This window comes from Silene latifolia, chromosome Y (genome assembly GCF_048544455.1).
Source record: "Silene latifolia isolate original U9 population chromosome Y, ASM4854445v1, whole genome shotgun sequence".
Classification (NCBI taxonomy): domain Eukaryota; kingdom Viridiplantae; phylum Streptophyta; class Magnoliopsida; order Caryophyllales; family Caryophyllaceae; genus Silene; species Silene latifolia.
In genome coordinates, this window is record NC_133538.1 from 245,160,943 (window position 1) to 245,167,585 (window position 6,643).

At 39.7% G+C, this 6,643-nt stretch overlaps 1 pseudogene; it reads right to left on the reverse strand.

The window, feature by feature from the left end:
• Positions 1-3,722: 3,722 nt before the first annotated feature.
• Positions 3,723-3,823, reverse strand: LOC141636821 (small nucleolar RNA R71; annotated as a pseudogene).
• Between the last annotated feature and the right edge of the window lie 2,820 nt (positions 3,824-6,643).

Here is a 6,643-nt window from a genome sequence, read left to right on the forward strand (position 1 = left end):
TTCCCATTTCCCCGTATATATCTGCTGGTGTATGCTGAAGGACAACGAGGGCGTTGTCCGTTTTGGTTTGGGGAGGGTATTGCATCCTTTTGAGTCTGCATTTGCATTTGTTTTTGCATTCACGTTTATTTTTCAGCTTTGCATTGTTGTTTCTTTCATTAAAAATCAAAAATCCAAAAAAATTAGAAAATTTCAAAAATTCAAAAAAATATTCACGTTTACTTTTGCATATAGGTTGAGTTGGAACGGTAGATTTCCGTGATGATAATGCACTATAGGTTGTCTTTTTACTTGAGCCTTGCACTTGTTTTGATAGTTATTAGCTTTGTCATACGTATAGTCTACGAGTTTCTGTTCAAATATAGCTGACTGTTTAGACTTGACCTGATAAATTGGCAAACTACTTGAAAATTCTAAGTTTTAGAGCCTTATAACTGGTGACATTCACTACCAGTTCATTAGGAATTGAGAGTAGTACTCCTTGCATAGCATGTTCATTTTTTTTTGCACTTTTATGACATTCAATTTCTCGTCAAATGCACATATTCGGGTTTGTGGTTGGTGTCACATGCAGGGAGGTGCTTGCAAATTTCCCTTTCCTTATATTTTTCACCCATTTAGCTCCAAATTAGCCAAATTTGCCTTTTTGACCCATTAGTTACATTCCAAATTAAGTCTACCTAGTCAAGCTAGTTAGTATGTTCTTATGGGTATGAGTTTTTCGGTTGCATTTTGGCCCGTATGTCCTTTGTATGGAGTTGTTGGAAAATAGAGGAAGGAGGAAAAAGAAAAAGAAAAAAACGTGAACGTGAAAGAAAGAAAAGAGAAAGAAAAAAAATGAAAAAAAAAAAAGAAAAAAAGCTGGAACGTGAACAGGAGAAAGAAAAAGGAATTTTGAAAAAAAAAAAGAGTTGTTTTGTTTCAGTTAGTTATTTCAGACGGTGTTTAAAAAAAGGAAGTTTGTAACCGTCTGACTCCTCCACTCTTATTCTATATTTTTGAGGAGATTGTGTTTGAGTTTAGTGATCTTTGTGCCAAATGAAGGGCACCTGTACTTAGCTTTTTAGTCAGTTGAGATTCGGATGGTTTATTATGGTCCTGTTAGGAACTAGCTTGACGCTTTTACCTCCACATTTCCATAACATGTTTTTCCTTTCTCACCTGAACCTCACTATTCCCAAATTATTTGTAAGCCCTCAGCTGTGACGGACATTATTGGTTGGAGTGTGTGCATTAGTACTTGAATTGTCTTTCATTTTTGTTGCATGCATGCTATGTAGGTCGCAGTTAGGTGAGTGACTGTCTTTCCTTCTCTCTTTTACATATAACATTCACCCTTTGCTTCATGAGAGAAGAGTGACCACGAGAGAGTCCGATTTTGTTGGTCTTGCAAGGTCGATAGGTTGGCTACATTTCTGAACAGCTTATAACTCGTTTGCGTATTGACTGCTTAGCGTTAACTGTTAGTTTTTGTTGCATTAAATTGGGTCAAATAGACAAGTTAAGCTAGCTCTGAGTTATCATTTCCGTTCCATTAGTTGCATTTTAGTTTACTCGAGGACGAGTAAAGGTTCGGTTTGGGGAGATTTGATACGTGCTCTTTATATAGTCTTTTTAGCCTATTTCAACACGTATTTCTATGCATTTTTATACTATTTTGCCCCGAATTGGCTACTTTGGTTCGTTTTTTCCATTTTGTAGAAATGAACGCGAAAGTAGTGGAATCGTACTCTTTTTCGTCCTTTTTGCATGCATTTAGAGGAGACGGGATTTTCCAGAGTGAGATACTGCATTGGGAAGCATCATGGCACGGATTACGAGGCATTTAGGCGCGGACTTGAGCTGATTTGAAGATAAAGGACTCGATCGAGCAGTTTTACCACTCGATCGAGTGGTTTCTACGTCCCAGGATGGTCGATCGAGTAGAATTCTACTCGATCCTTAGCTGCAGAAAGACGAGTTACTCGATCAAGTAACTTTCTACTCGATCGAGTAGATTTGCTGAGGTGTTTGCTCAATCGAGTGGTTTTAATCCACTCGATCGAGTGGTTTCGCTGTTATGGGCTTTAAAACAGTCCGTGTTATGTTTATTTCGCTAAACTTAATTACTTTGCTATTTAAGCACGCTTTACTAGGTCATTAGGATCTATCTTTTCATTATCAAAACTTTTTACTGTAAACTTTACTACGTTGCTTTTGCCTTCACTGTAACCTTGCTCTTGGATCTATTTTCGCTCGGATTTTGTGTTCTTTACGCCGGAATTCACACGATTGTAATCCCTTCTCTTCCCTTAATAATAGTTAATCACTTGTTGCTTTAGTCATTTGTTCTATTTCGATTATTCTTCTGCCCTAATTTCTCTTTATGCAATTTTATTGTTATTTCATAATGTTTACTGCTGGAAAATTATCTGCTGTTAGTTTAATTAGCGACATGAGTAGCTAAACCCCCTTCATGTTGGGATTAGGGGATCTGCGGTAGGATTGTGACGATGTAGTAAATGAAACAGATGAGTTGATTATAAGACTCTGTCACCATAGCAATTTAATTGTATTTATTCAACTTAGTTTAGTGCACGCTTCTGAGTTAACCTTTAATCTAGCTAAAATTAATCCTAGATCGAAAGATTGGACTAAATAGGCCTGCTATGAACAGTAGACTACCCTGACGAGAATGAAAATTAAGTTAGTGGTATTTTAGGATAGAAACTGGACCGAAAGGACCTTTCAACATCTGTCTTACATTAATTCGTCTGAGTCTTTTACAGCTGAGGCACTAAACTACCGTAGTGAACCGAAATCCTGACATGTCCCTCTCTATCTGATAGTTTTATCCTGATTTCTTGCTTTTACTGCTCTTACCCTTTATCTCTCTTTCCTTTAAAACTCGTAGTTTAGATAACAATTCAAACAACCCCCCCCCCCCCATTTGTGACAAAATAGACGGACTTATACAGATATCTTGCCTCCCTGTGGAGATCGACCTGACTTCCCTAGCTATATAGTTAGTTTAGTTAGTTTATTTTTGACAGGTACACGACAGACGTGTCAAATTTTGGCGCCGTTGACGGGGAGGCAATTGCCCTATTTGTTTTCGTTCCGTTTATTTTATCCGTCTTAAGGAATTTTTATTCCTTGAGGCAGTTCTTATTCATTTTCTTTCAGTGTTGTTTATGCCCAGGTCAGACAGGTTTGAATTAGTTTCAGCTGATTCAGAGCCAGAGAGATTATTCAGGTATAGACTCCGTCTGCAAAGGAAATCACGAAAGGAAGACTTGAGTGCTTTCGAGCCAGAGCTACATCACTCTCTTTTCGAAGACAGTCCGATTTCTACAGTAAAGATGCCTAAGCTTTCCAATCATTCAGTGCCTAAAGCATCTTCTATTTCGAAGGGTTTCAATCTCCTGACTGAGGATGGGAATACATTCGACATCCGTCCTTGTTATATCAATCTGGTGGAGAGAAATATTTATAGAGGTGTAGCTGGTGAAGACCCGAGGAAGCACATGGAGGACTTTACAGACTATTGTTCTACTATTCCCGCCACTAAGGGGGTAACTCAAGACAAGATTAAGGAAGTTTTATTTCCTTTCTCTTTAGCTGATTCAGCCAGGGAGTGGCGGACTGACTTGGACCGCACAGCTGCTGGGGTTACAGATTGGGAGTCTCTTGCTCTTGCATTTTACAAGAGATATTTCCCTCCACAACACACTAATCTGTTGAGGGCCAAGATTACTAGTTTCAGACAGGCTCCCGATGAAAGTTTTTATGAAGCATGGTCACGATTCAAGAAGTTGGTGAGGTCTATTCCTCACCATGGTTTTGACCCATGGTTTATAGCTAATCAGTTCTACAATGGGTTGTATGACGACCAAAGAGCCATACTTGATGCAGCATCTAGTGGAAGATTCCAGGAGAATACTGATGATGATAAGGGATGGTCCCTTATTGAGGAGATGGCAAATCACATTGCTGAATATGGTAACCCTAGGGATGGGATTAGAACAGTTCATGCAGTTGATAAACAGGTTTTAGCTCAGCTGGAGACCATGAATACTAGATTTGACAAGTTGGAGATACAAGCTGCTGGGGAGCCTCAGACGGTCCATGTTCTTACTAGAGGAGAGACCGTCACATGTGAGAGATGTGGGAGTAATGATGGCCACACTGCTGTTGGCTGTCTTGTAGAGAAGGAACAAGTCCTTGCCTTTCAGCAATATAGGCAAGGAGGAGGTTCCTATTACAATAATCAAGGGGCAATCCATTCTAATTTGAGGTGGACTAGTCAAAATGTGCTCAATCCTACTACTCCTCCGCACCAGCAGCAGCCTTATGTTCCTCCACACAAGAATCAACAAGGCTTTCAGAAGCCTCCTTCCTTTACTCCTCCTAACCATGGTGCATCATCTTCTGGTGGGGTGAGTGAAATTGGTGAGCTTAAGTCTATGCTGCAAGCTTTTACGAAGCAGTTTCAGCTGAGTGATCAACAGAAAGATGCGTCCATAAAGGCACTTGAAACTCAAGTTGCCCAACTAGCCATGAACCAATCCATAAGAAATCAGGGTCAATTACCGGCTCAAAATGAGAAGAATCCACACGAGACGGTAAACTTGATAAATTTGAGAAGCGGTCGTTCATATGAGGGACCGAAAATACAAAAATCAGACCCGAGGAGAGCTATAACTGATGATGAACAGTGTTCTGTCGAAAAAGTGAGCTCACGGTAAATCAAGTGCTCGATCGACCTGACTTCCCTAGCTATATAGTTAGTTTAGTTAGTTTATTTTTGACAGGTACACGACAGACGTGTCACCTACAAATAGAATAAAACAAACCAAAGTAGCATATTCGGGGCATTTCGTAGCATAAAACTATGATAATAGCATAGAAATACGTGCATAAAAAGGCCAAAAAGACTATATAAAATGCACGTATCAATCCCAACTATAGACAAGTTGATGAAGGCTATGCGAGGGCGAAAAGAGTGAGAGAAGCAAGGGAGAGGAGGAGAAGAAACCAAGGGACATATAAGCAAGGTGAAGGCTCGGGTCCCTTCAACAACTAATCTTGACAAGGTGATGGTACTCCTCCACAGTGAGGACAATGTGTGGTCTAAGTATGGGGGAGTTAGATGATTGTAATATATGTGTATACAAAGTTTTTTATGCAAGTAAAAAAAAAGTTCCCGGCTAGGTGAAAACCCACAAGGGTGGGCACCTAAGGCAAGATTGAGAAGGTGGCTGAGGATGGAATAAAAACCCGAAAGGGCGTTTCGGGCAAAATAAAGAAACGAGTTGCGAGCCACCATGAGAGGTAAGGAAAAGTTAAGGTGATCTAGGATTTAATTTCTTTTGAGTCACAAAAAATTGTCCCAAATTGGTGGATTTTTGATTTGGCTACTTGTGTTGTTAATGCTTAATGGAGTTTGGCCAGCCAAGTAACACAATTCTCATTGTATGGAGTGATAAGGGAGTGTTATAAGTGGTGATAAGTTGTGTGGGGTACGAGGATCGAGAGGTCACTTTGCTATTGCATTGGGATAAGGCAAGAGTAACCATTACTACTTTGGTGATATAAAAAGGGTGGAGTTGCGTGATGAGTCAGAGTTGGTGGTGCGTCGTGTCTTTGTTTGAGGGAGATATAAGGCGGAAGAGTGAGGGAAGAGCGAGTGTCAAAAACTTTGAGTCTAGATTTTTATTTTAATCGGTGGATTTTGTATGAGGGAGATATAAGAAGGATGTGGAAAGGGAAGAGTGATCATTCACCCCTATACTCACCTATGGACTTGCCCAAGTGCCTTCCTTGAGTTTTACTCGGGAAGAGCAAAAGTCCAAGTGTGGGGGAGTTTGATAGAGTCAAAAGTGTTGAGTCAATAAGGACTTCTTAGGCCTAGTTTGTTTAATATAAGGGTCATTTTGTAGGAATAATGAGTTAGTCTTCCCGTCCCATTGATTGTCGTGATTAATAAGCTTTAATGCATGTGTGGAGCATTGTATTGAGAGGAGAGTCCGGAATCCCGAGCAAGAGCCTCTAGCCACACTAGATAAAAATCAATCAAGTGAAGACGGATATACATGAGCTAATATAGGAGTTAACATCCCTTGGTGTAAATCATGGAGGCTAAGTGATGAAGAAATTATGAAAAGGAAGAAGCATTTTGGAGCGGAGATAAGTCCAGGAGGCAGCCTGCTTCTGTTGACGCAGCCTGCGGTGGATGACACAGCCTGCGTCCTCCTCGGCCTTGAAGAGTTGATCAACTATCCTTAATCATTTTGGTTGAAGCCCAAATCCGTGTTTAACCTAGATGGGGGTGCTGCCCTATATATAGTTCATGTTTTGAAGACCTAAAGGATCATCTTATTAGGCAATAATCTCAAAAACTTGTATGAGGAGAGAACTTGGTAATTTAGGAAGAAAGTTGTAATCTTTTGACGTTGAATGTTAATCTTTCCACATTTCTTGGGTTTTTCTAAGGATATGGAAGGCTAAGCTTTAATCTTGGTGTAATTTCTTTTAAAGTCATCAATTTTGGTATTGTAAGACTTTCTAATCTCTTTTAAATTTATCTAATACTCTTTCCTTGGGTTTAATTCTTATGTTGAGTGAATGAATGTGTGGTTTGATCATCCTTGCATCTTATTTA